The following is a 12,872-nucleotide window of genomic DNA, read 5'->3' as shown; positions in this document are numbered from 1 at the left end:
TCTACACGCAACCAGGGGGCGCGGCCCACCCCCTGGCCGCGCCAGCCTATCATCTGCGGCCCACAGGGCCCTCCTCTGGTGGCTGTCGGGTGTTCTAGAAGCTTCGTGTGATTCTAAGATGCTGGGCGTTGATTTCGTCTAATTCCGAGAATATTTCCTTACTAGGATTTCTGAAACCAAAAACAGCAGAAAACAGGAACTGGCACTTCGGCATCTCGTCAATAGGTTAGTTCCGGAAAACACATAATAATGACATATAATGTGTATAAAACATGTGAGTATCATCATAAAAGTAGCATGGAACATAAGAAATTATAGATACGTTTGAGACGTATCAAGCATCCCCAAGCTTAGTTCCTACTCGCCCTCGAGTAGGTAAACGATAACAAGGATAATTTCTGAAGTGACATGCTATCATAATCTTGATCATACTATTGTAAAGCATATGAGATGAATGCAGCGATTCGAAGCAATGATGAAGATAATGAGTAAACAATTGAATCATATAGCAAAGACTTTTCATGAATAGTACTTTCAAGACAAGCATCAATAAGACTTGCATAAGAGTTACTCATAAAGCAATAGATTCAAAGTAAAGGCATTGAAGCAACACAAAGGAAGATATAAGTTTCAGCAGTTGCTTTCAACTTCAACATATTTATCTCATGGATAATTGTCAACACAAAGTAATATGACAAGTGCAATAGGTAAACATGTAAGAATCAATTAATGCACACAGTTGATACAAGTGTTTGCTTCTAAGATAGAAAGAAGTAGATGAACTGACTCAACATAAAAGTAGAAGAATGGCCCTTCGCAGAGGGAAGCAGGGATTAAATCATGTGCTAGAGCTTTTTAAGTTTTGAAATCATATAGAGAGCATAAAAGTAAAGTTTTGAGAGGTGTTTGTTGTTGTCAACGAATGGTAGTGGGCACTCTAACCACCTTGCCAAACAGACTTTCAAAGAGCGGCTCCCATGAAGGACGTTATCTCTACCAGCAAGGTAGATCATCCCTCTTCTCTTTTGTTTACACATGTATTTTAGTTTTATTTATGGTTGACACTCCTCCCAACCTTTTGCTTACACAAGCCATGGCTAACCGAATCCTCGGGTGCCTTCCAACATTCACATACCATGAAGGAGTGTCTATTTGCAAAATTAAGTTGCTTACCGATGAATCGAGCAAAACATGTGAAGAGAATTATTAATGAAGTTAATTAATTGGGGGCTGGGAACCCGCGCCAGCTCTTTTTGCAAAATTATTGGATAAGCGGATGAAGCCACTAGTCCATTGGTGAAAGCTGCCCAACAAGATTGAAAGATAAAACACCACATACTTCCTCATGAGCTATAAAACATTGACACAAATAAGGAGTAATAAAGTTTTGAATTGTTTAAAGGTAGCACATGAAGTATTTACTTTGGAATGGCAGAGAAATACCATGTAGTAGGTAGGTATGGTGGACACAAATGGCATGGTTATTGGCTCAAGAATTTGGATGCACGAGAAGAATTCCTCTCAATACAAGGCTAGGCTAGCAAGGTTGTTTGAAGCAAACTCAAGTATAAAACGGTGCAGCAAGACTCACATATGAACATATTGTAAGCATTATAAGACTTTACATCGTCTCCTTGTTGTTCAAACACCTCAACCAGAAAATATCTAGACTCTAGAGATCAATCATGCAAACCAAATTTTAACAAGCTCTATGTAGTTCTTCATTAATGGGTGCAAAGCATATGATGCAAGAGCTTAAACATGATCTCTATGAGCACAACAATTGCCAAGTATCAAATTATTCAAGACATTATACCATTTACCATATGCAGCATTTTCTGTTTCCAACCATATAACAATTAACGAAGCAGTTTCAACCTTCGCCATGAACATTAAAAGTAAAGCGAAGAACACAAGTGTTCATATGAACCAGCGGAGCGTGTCTCTCTCCCACACAAGCATTTATTCAGAGATTGAAAATAACAAAACGAAAATAAAAGCACACAGATGCTCCAAGTAAAGTACATAAGATGTGACCGAATAAAAATATAGTTTCAAGAGAAGAAACCTGATAATTTGTCGATGAAGAAGGGGATGCCTTGGGCATCCCCAAGCTTAGATGCTTGAGTCTTCTTGAAATATGCAGGGATGAACCACGGGGGCATCCCCAAGCTTAGACTTTTCACTCTTCTTGATCATATTGTATCATCCTCCTCTCTTGACCCTTGAAAACTTCCTCCACACCAAACTCGAAACAAACTCATTAGAGGGTTAGTGCATAATCAAAAATTCACATGTTCAGAGGTGACACAATCATTCTTAGCACTTCTGGACATTGCTCAAAGCTACTGGAAGGTAATGGAACAAAGAAATCCATCCAACACAGCAAAAGAGGCAATGCGAAATAAAAGGCAGAATCTGTCAAAACAGAACAGTCCGTAAAGACGAATTTTTAAGAGGCACCAGACTTGCTCAGATGAAAATGCCCAAATTGAATGAAAGTTGCGTACATATCTGGGGATCACTCACGTAAATTGGCAGATTTTTCTGAGTTACCTACAGAGAATCATACCCAAATTCGTGACAGCAAGAAATCTGTTTCTGCGCAGTAATCCAAATCTAGTATTGACTTTACTATCAAAGACTTTACTTGGCACAACAAATGCAATAAAATAAGATAAGGAGAGGTTGCTACAGTAGTAAACAACTTCAAAGACACAAATAAAAAAAAGTACTGTAGTAAAATAAAGACATGGGTTATCTCCCAAGAAGTGCTTTCTTTATAGCCATTAAGATGGGCTCAGCAGTTTTAATGATGCACTCGCAAGAAATAGTAGTTGAAGCAAAAGAGAGCATCAAGAAGCAAATTCAAAACAAATTTAAGCCTAACATGCTTCCTATGCATAGGAATCTTGTAAATAAACAAATTCATGAAGCATAATGCAACAAGCATAGAAAGATAAAACAAGTGCAGCTTCAAGATTTTCAGCAAAAAGAGAGGTGTTTTAGTAACATGAAAATTTCTACAACCATATTTTCCTCTCTCATAATAACTTTCAGTAGCATCATGAACAAATTCAACAATATAACTATCACATAAAGCATTCTTATCATGAGCTATATGCATAAAATTATTACTCTCCACATAAGCATAATCAATTTTACTAGTTGTAGTGGGAGCAAATTCATCAAAGTAGCTATCATTATTATTCTCATCATCAAATATAGGAGGCATAGTATAATCATAATTAAATTTACTCTCCATAGTAGGTGGCACCAAAAGACCACTATCATTATAATCATCATATATGGGAGGCATATCATAATCAACATAAACTTTCTCCTCAATATCCGGAGGGCTAAAGAGATCATTTTCATCAAAACCGACCTCCCCAAGCTTAGAATTTTCTATATCATTATCAACAATGGTGTTCAAAGCGTTCATACTAATATTACTACCAGCATGCAAATAAGGTTCCATTGGTTTTTTAATTTTCGCATTAAACCATTCATGTCTTGACTCAGGAAATTGTACAAAAAGCTCACAGATGTTTTCCATTATGCCTTACTAGTGTAAACAAGAAACAAAAAGATGCAATTGCAGGATCTAAAGGAAATAGCTTCGAACACTCACACAATGGCAACAGAAAAGTACTTTTACCTGGGACCGGAGTATGAGTGCCTTTTACCTTTCCTCCCCGGCAACGGCGCCAGAAAAGTGCTTGATGTCTACGGGTGCTTCTATTCTTGTAGACAGTGTTGGGCCTCCAAGAGCGAGAGGTTTGTAGAACAGCGAGCAAGTTTCCCTTAAGTGGATCACCCAAGGTTTATCGAACTCAGGGAGGAAGAGGTCAAAGATATCCCTCTCAAGCAACCCTGCAATCACGATACAAGAAGTCTCTTGTGTCCCCAACACACCTAATACACTTGTCAGATGTATAGATGCACTAGTTCGACGAAGAGATAGTGAAATACAAGTAGTATGGATGTATATGAGTGGTAATAGCAATCTGAATAAAATATGGCAGCGAGTAAACATGCAACAGAACAGTAAATAAACGGAGTTTCGATATTCGGAAACAAGGCCTAGGGATCATACTTTCACTAGTGGACACTCTCAACATTGATCACATAATAAAACCACTCTACACTCTCTTGTTGGATGATGAACACCACTAATTGCGTAGGGCTACAAGAGCACCTCAATGCCGGAGTTAACAAGCTCCACAACATTCAATGTTCATATTTAAATAACCTTAGAGTGCATGATAGATCATTGCAATTACACCAAGTACTAACATAGCATGCACACTGTCACCATCACACTATGAAGGAGGAATAGATCACATCAATACTATCATAGCAATAATTAACTTCATAATCTGCAATAGATTACAATCATAACCTACGCCAAGTACTACATGATGCACACACTGTCACCATTACACCGTGGAGGAGGAATAGACTACTTTAATAACATCACCAGAGTAACACATAGATGAATAGTGATACAAAACTCATATGAATCTCAATCATGTAAAGCAGCTCATGAGATCATTGTATTGAAGTACATAGGAGAGAGATTAACCACATAGCTACCGGTACAGCCCTGAGCCTCGAGGGAGAACTACTCCCTCCTCATGGGAGACAGCAGCGTTGATGGAGATGGCGGTGATGTCAATGGAGATGCCTTCCGGGGGCACTTCCCCGTCCCGGCGGCGTGCCGGAACAGAGACTCCTGTCCCCCAGATCTTGGCTTCGCGATGGCGGCGGCTCTGGAAGGTTTCTTGTACCGTGGCTTTTCCGTCTCGAGGTTTTAGGTCGAGGAGGCTTAAATAGGCGAAGAGGCGGAGTCGGAGGGCTGACGAGGCGACGACACAGTAGGGGGGCGCGGCCCACCCCCTGGCCGCGCCAGCCTATCATCTGGGGCCCACAGGGCCCTCCTCTGGTGGCTCTCGGGTGTTCTGGAAGCTTCGTGTGATTCTAAGATGCTGGGCGTTGATTTCGTCCAATTCCGAGAATATTTCCTTACTAGGATTTCTGAAACAAAAAACAGCAGAAAACAGGAAGTGGCACTTCGGCATCTCGTCAATAGGTTAGTTCCGGAAAACGCATAATAATGACATATAATGTGTATAAAACATGTGAGTATCATCATAAAAGTAGCATGGAACATAAGAAATTATAGATACGTTTGAGACGTATCAACCCCTACCCTGGAACATCGGCGGCTGTGGCGCGGCGGCCTCAGCTGTGCTGCCGCTTACACATCACCTCCTCCCAAAGGGTTGGGCCATTTGTTTTGTTACTTTTCTTGGTTGACGGGGAGCTCCCTCGGTGGCGACTAGACACTCCTTCGGTGTTCTGCTCCGGAAGGTCAACGAAGGATAGGTGGTGTGGTTCCTGGCGGCATCTCGACTTTGGTGGCTTTAAAGCTTTAGGGCGTCAGACAAGATCTATCACTAGTACAAACTTGAAATTAGAGACGGCACTGTGGCCCGGTTTCCACCAAGTTTAGGAAAACCGCATCTGCCAGCCGTCGGCTAGTCATGATTTTTCGACCGTCTGTAAATACATTTAGAACCGGTGGGGAATTATCAACGGCTCCAAAAGTTGTCGGCCTAGAGCCGGCCCTTAAAAAAAGCCAGCTCTAAGATATTCCTTCGACGTTGATGGTATATACGATCGGCTAGCTCCAAATTTTTTTTTACCTCAGATAGGCGTGTATAGCAATCATCTCCTTGGGTAGGAGGAGCGAAAATCTGAAATCCGGGAACACCCGCCAAGTCCAACGCTAGTACGGTACTCTCCGCCCTCCTCGGCGTTATAGAAGGTCCCTGAAGTTAGAGTTTGGTCAACCGGCATCATCGCTATGGTGGCTATGGCAGTGTTGTGTTTTACAAGAATAAGGTATTCCAGCCTCCTCCTCCACCTCGGTGGTGGTGATCTCGCCGGTGGCATTGAGGAGGGCGAGGATTCGTCTGGTCACTGCTTCCATGGAGTGGTGAATCTCGTCCAATCTATGTGTGTTAGATGTTTGGTGTTAAAAGATTTGGATCAGTTCAAGGGTTCAATGGCGGTGACTTTGGCTCTCGGGCGCTGGTCCTTAGGGGCGCGTGCACAAAAAATTCCCGACTGTCATCAACATTGTCAGGCTAGTTCCGGTAAGGAAGCGGCGCGTCAGCGGCTCGTTCCGGCAACAATAGTGGTTCTTAGGTGGTTCAAGAATCTCGATATAATTTGTATTATGTTTGGAATGATTTGTTCTTCTTATGAACTCATGAAATAGATTCTGATCTTTCTCGCATACAAAAGCAATGAGACATGCCATCATTCATGACTTCAACTGCTTCAGTTCTTCTTTTATGAACGTTTCTTCACCATTCGAATAAATGTATCTAAATTGCCATTAGCTAGGTGAATAGCAAGTGCAAAGCTTTTATCTTCAAGATTGCTCTATTTTCATGTAAAAAAGAACGTTTGCTCTTTTTTGTCATTGGCATTGTAATTAGGCATTATGAGACATTTTGGTTGAAATATCCCTTGCCAGTGGCAGGTATATTTCCTGGCAACTGGCTCGTTCCCACCTCGAGTAGTGCAACCATGGTCAACAACAAGTATTGTGTGGGATCAAGTAAAACAAGAGTTCATTTGCAAAAAAATTAAAACACAAGAGCTTTTTTAGCGAAACAGCAGGACTGTGTTGTGGTCTTTATTAATTAAATCACAGCTACATCATCAATTAACAGCGAAGCTATAAAGTACGGCGGCTCATCTACCTAAATACACGGAGGTGAGGCCGACTCTCTCGATAAACAATCAGCTACATAATTTCCGTCCCTATTACAAAAACTAAACTCACAGCAAAAGAAAGTAGAGGATTGAACATACATATCATAAAACAAAGTCGCGGCTGCAGTAGAAGGAAAATCTCCTAATTGTAGCGTTTCGATGACCTGTAAAAAATCTGAGGGAGTTATACTAAATGTTAATATTTAGTAAAAGAAGAGCTAATTGGGCTTCTCGTAATATTTTTGAAGGAAGTTTGGTCCTCGGGATTCAACAAGAACATTGCAGGAATGTGTAACCAAACCAAATATGTTGTAATGTACGTGTACCAACCTATGTAAAAATGTACTCCCTCTACCATGAAACATGTTTTAGTTTTATCAAAACTTTGATATATCTAGACTACACACACATCTAAATTGTGATATATCTAGACTAGAAATATTTAAATTTTGATAAATTCAAGACATGTTTCATAGAATTATACTAGGAAAAACTCAGGAAGAGCCGGTCTTTGGGCCATGCATGAAAAAGCCAGAAGCTAGAAATGTAGGCCTGAGCTCGGTCCGATCCGGCCCGACATTTGGTCCTAAAAATCAGACCCGAGCCTAGCTAGGAACGTGGAAAAGGCTGGCATGCGTAGCCCGGCCCGACTCCTTCCTAAATCACATAGATGAATGAGGAAGTACGCCCTCCGTTCCACGAAACATGTCTGAGATTTATCTAAATTTAAATATATCTTAACACCATTTAGTATAACTCCCTCGGTTATTAAATAAGTGGACGTTTAGCTCTAAACTTTGTCAACAAAAGAGTATACTTGTACCTTCTCAATACACTTTGAATTAGCAAAAAATGGTTCTCTCTCATCACAGGCAAATCAAACCCAATACTACTCGGCACATGTTCTTCTCATTTTCTACATGCATTCATCTCATTGGTGGTGAAAGAATTAAATAGGAGAGAGATGTTGGTTTGCATCTTTCCAATGCATTTTGCATTGGATTTGATAATTTGTCCTGAAAATCTTGCATGTCCACTTAGTTGAGGATGGGGTAGTAGATTCGTCAGAATTTTAACAAATCTTCGACATGTTTCATGAGACGGAGTAGTAGTATAAAATTGTTGCAAAAGGTATGAAGCAAAGTTGGTTTGCTTGCACGGAAAGTGGCAGAATACTCCAATTCCAGTGGTAGTAGACCTGCAGAATTTGGTGCCTTTTTTGCCTTCCACGCAAGCATCAGAGTATATCTTGTTTCCTATAAGAAGCATATCAGATTTGATTGTTTGACCCTGCTTGATTTCTATGTTTTGTTGTAGACGATCCTGACTTCTTGTTCCATCTGCCTTGCTTAGTGACATGTTAGTCAGTACCTGCGAGACATTCAATTTCTCCAAATTTTGGTTAATAGCATTTGCTCTAATATATATGAACCTAGGTTGGGTGACAGTCCTTTTTGTTAAAGAGTTGATCATTCCTGGATTTCTAGATGCACCACATAAAATTAAGAACATTATTAAGACTAACATAAGGGTGATCAAGTTTTAAAATTTTCTGTATAGATTGAGTAAGAGAGTCTGAGCTAGCAATTAAATTTTTTGTTATGATAAACCAAGGTTCACGGAACCATGCCACGTTAGCAAAATGAGATTTGAAAAATAAATGCAAATCATTGATGGTGCTTCGGTGATGGCGCCAGACAATCTTGTTGGCAGTTATGGAAGCGGTTGGGAAACCCCAAGAGGAAGGTGTGATGAGCACAGCAACAAATTTTCCCTCGGTACGAAACCAAGGTTTAATCGACCAGTAGGAAAAAGGCATGACTTATGAAGGTCTTGCTAGCTGACTAGTGGCAGGGCGCACTACCGGCGTCAGCAACAACGTGAAACCTCACACAACATAACCAAAGTACTTTGCTCCAACTTGCAGTGAGATTGTTAATCTCACTGGTTTGCTGAACACAAAGGATTAGACATATCGAGTGGAAATAGATATTTGCAGAAAGTAAACAGAACATGATTGCAGTAGAATTTATCAGTAAAGGAAATAGGACCGGGGTCCACAATTCACTAGAGGTGTCTCTCCACAAAGATAAATAGCATGTTGGGTGAACAAATTAGAGCTGGGCAATTGACAGAATATCGACCATACATGACAAGATGATTACTAAGATATTTGATATGGGCATTATAACATAATACATAGAGCGTAATCCCACTGCGTCTATGACTAATAATCCACCTTCAGGTTATCGTCTGAACCCCTTTCAGTATTAATTTGGAAGCAACAGACTATCGCATTAAGCAATGTGTGTAAAGTAAAGAATAGAATTACCCTCAGATAAAACATTGTTGTTTTCTCCCTAGTAGCAACAACACATCTACAATCTTAGAAGTTTAATGTCACTCTCCTAGAAAACTAGATGCATGAACCTACTATCGAGCATAAATACCCCATCTTGGAGCCACAAGTCCACTTGGCCAGAGTTTCTACTAGCAACGGAGATCATGCAAGATCACAAATAACATATGACATGCATATATAATCAATCTCAACATAGTATACAATATTCATTGGATCCCAACAAACACAACATATAGGATTACATAAAGATGATCTTGATCATGTAGGGCAGCTCACAAGATCTATACATGAAGCACAGAGTGGAGAAGACAACCATATAGCTACTGCTATGGACCCATAGTCCAGGGATGAACTACTCAAGAATCACTTCGGAGGCGGGCATGACGATGTAGATGCCTCCGACGATGATTTTCCCCTCCGGCAGGGTGCCGGGAAGAGCTTCAGAACCCCCCGAGATGGGTTCGGCGATGGCGGCGGCGACGGAACTTTTCGTGGATGGAGGCTCGGGTATCCAGGTTTTTCCTGAGAAGATGTATAAATAGGTGGAGGATTTATGTCGGTGGGGTGCCTGGTGGCCCCACACCTACCCTAGGCGCAGGCCAGGTCCAGGCCGCGCCTAGGGGTGGTTTGGGCGCCCTGCTGTTGACGTCAGAAACCCCCTGGCGGGCAGAGACGGGCAACACCGTAGAGCCGGGAACAACTAGGGCTGCGGCTGGCCCCAGTCCCTCAGAGCGACGGCCCGCAAAGCCTCCTGGTCGCACGCGCCGATGCCAACCGCAAGGGCGTGCCACCTGACCTATACCTGGTCGGGAAGGTGTGGATGATGCCTCGCTTAGTTTCCTGCAGGGCACACACGTAAACGTTAAATACGAGCCTCGATCGGCTCTCGGGTTATCCCGTGAATCGGCTCAAAGAGCCGATCCACCCATGATTCGAACGAGGTGTCCGAATATATGGTGGTCCTGCTTGATCAATGTAAAGCTAATGAGATCTACGACGATCTGGGGTTTTCACCGCATAATCGGATCATCCTACTCACGATTGGGCCTCGCGCTCGCGCACGGTGACCGTAAGCCGATCCTAGACAGGGCCTAAAAACCAACATGAGGTTGATCCCCGGAACATCCTTTCTAGGGCTAGCAAACGCCACCCTACACGCCGCTGGATCCTCCAACCCTTTGTAAGGCCTAACTATTGCAGATATTAAACTAATCCTTGTAGAACAAGGAGCAATCGTAACGGATCAGATCTACTAAACTATGACCAAGCGGGGTGCCGCCCCTACACCTAAGATAGGTGTAAGGGCGGCTAGACATGCAAGGGTTGCACTACGAAAGCATGTAATATGAAGAACAATGCTAACCCTAACATGTCTAAGATAACTACGTTGCTCGCCATCAAAAAGGCTTCGATACGAGCAACGCATGAACAACGTGGGCAGGCTTGTGCTGCCTAGATCGCAAGATGCGATCTAGGCAGCATGATGCTTACCGGTAGAAACCCTCGAGACGAAGGAGTTGGCGATGCGCCGAGATTTGTTTGTGGTTGAATGTTGGTTGTTGTTTATTCCATAAACCCTAGATACATATTTATAGTCCAGCGGACTTTCTAATGTGGGCGTGCACCAAACCGTGCACGAGTAAGATTCTAACTTCTAAACTAAGATGCGATCTAATATGTTACAGATACACGGGTAAACGAGCCCAACTTGGTATAAAAGGCCGATTCACGTATTTCTTCCATGTATATATCTTCAAATCCATCTTGATCGCGGCCCACCTCTGACTCGGTCAAATTCTGGTGATAACACATGCCCCCTGGTTTTGGAAATGACATTTCCAAAATCATTACGCTTTCTTTCGTCGGGTCATGTCGTGGCAGAGCAGAACTGCCGCAGAATCCCCATCATGATGCCTTGCCCCTTCCACTTCTCCACGTGGCCGCAAAACTCTCCTGTTGGGCAACATCTCCTCGGAAGCTGCTGTGGCATTGAATCTCTCTCATATCCCCTTTATTTAACCGTTCTAAACAGCTTGCGACTCCTTCGTCCTCCTCGCACTAGCACCAAAAACCCTCTGTGCCGCCATGTCTTCTTCCTCTTCCTCCGAGTTTTCCTACGGGTCCGACTCCTCCCGCGAGACGCCGCCGGAAATTCGTGCCCCGGAAGACTGGGACGTGGAGAGCCATGCCTCCTCCATTTGGTCTGAGGACGACAAGTCCTTGACCAGCGGGGATGAAGATCTTCAGTTCCTCGCCGACGGGGAACTGGAGTCAAAAAGCGGGGACGACCAGTTCTCCTGGGACGGCTGCCCCACCTCTGAAGAAGAGGGAGAAGAAGACAACGACGATGACGACTCCCTCGAAGGCTATCCGCCGGCGAAACGCCTCCGCATGTGGTGGGACGACGACAGCAGCGACGACGAAGACGGGGACGAAGCCCCCGTGGAGGGCTACGGGAGTAGCGACGAGGAGCCCATCGGCAGCAGTGCCAATGAGAGTTCTGAGGATGACGATGAGGGCAGTGATGGCCCGTAAATTAGGATCTAATAGTATAGGCCTAGCAGTAGTAGATCGGTCAATAGACCCTTCTTTTGTTCTTTCTCCCTTGAGCAATCGGCTCCCCATTGTAAGAAATCCCAATATTAATGAAGAATTCCCTTAACTTGATTTCGCCGATTTCTTTCATGCTGAGTTTGTCTACTGTTGGCCTAATCCATGCTTAGTGACTGATGGCAACGCATCAGTTCCATGATAATCTGCGAGACAGGCCAATTTAGCCATCCCTCCAAGCTAGCTAGCTCTGCCGATGACGATGGCACAGCCCGATCTTAGTAAGCTGGCGACTTGATCTTTGAGCAGGCGACTTTAGAAGAGCCCTGGAACTGTCTTGGATGCTCAAACTGATGACTCTGTAACAGAACACCACTCTCCAGACCAGTTGTGTCGTAGGGCTAGCCGATTCCAACCAAATCGGCTCCCCAGAGCAAAGACCTTTAGGGCGAGCTGCCCCCCGAGCCTTAATCAAGGCGAATCAGCCACATGTGCCGACATTAGCCTTAACTCATGACGTAGCCCCAAGCAGAGAACCTTCAGGGTGAACTGCCCCCCGAGCTTCTTCAGTTCCTCCTGCACCTTGCCGGCTAGATCGGCTCCTTTCTTTTGGTGGATCTCATGCAATCCATCCTTGACCTGATCTGCACGTCCAGGCTGCTCCTGGCATTGTTCTTGAAGAGAGGATCTGAGCCCTTAAACTACTCCACTGAGGAGTTCCTCCATTAAAAATCTCCCTTTGTGCTCCATTGACCCTCTGATCGTAACAGTCACTCCTCTTGAGTCGATGGCCATGCATCGGCTTTTATATCCTTAAGTCGATGTCTGCTGCATCGGCTGTGCTCGAAAATTTTCGAATTTTCGGCCGATTTGTGTATCGGCCCCCACACTCCAATACCCATCGCCAAAGGATGAGACGCTTCTATTGCATATCCTCGTGTTTTATCCACCTGGGTGCCCCCCCGAGCCGATTCTGTCAAGAGAATTGATGGTATCGGCTCTGTTGGACAACATGTCGAACCCAGGCAGAACGGTGGGTGAGGATAATTTTGGCCGATTGCTGGAATCGGCCTCCATGTTGCTTGTTCGAGGAAGGTTCTGTAATGTCCCTTCGTAAATTTTTGGGGCCGATCACAAGGATCAGCCTCGCCACGTTTGCTCATTGACG

Source organism: Lolium rigidum, chromosome 5 (assembly GCF_022539505.1).
Source record: "Lolium rigidum isolate FL_2022 chromosome 5, APGP_CSIRO_Lrig_0.1, whole genome shotgun sequence".
In the NCBI taxonomy this organism is placed as follows: domain Eukaryota; kingdom Viridiplantae; phylum Streptophyta; class Magnoliopsida; order Poales; family Poaceae; genus Lolium; species Lolium rigidum.
Note: the sequence above shows the minus strand (reverse complement) of the source record.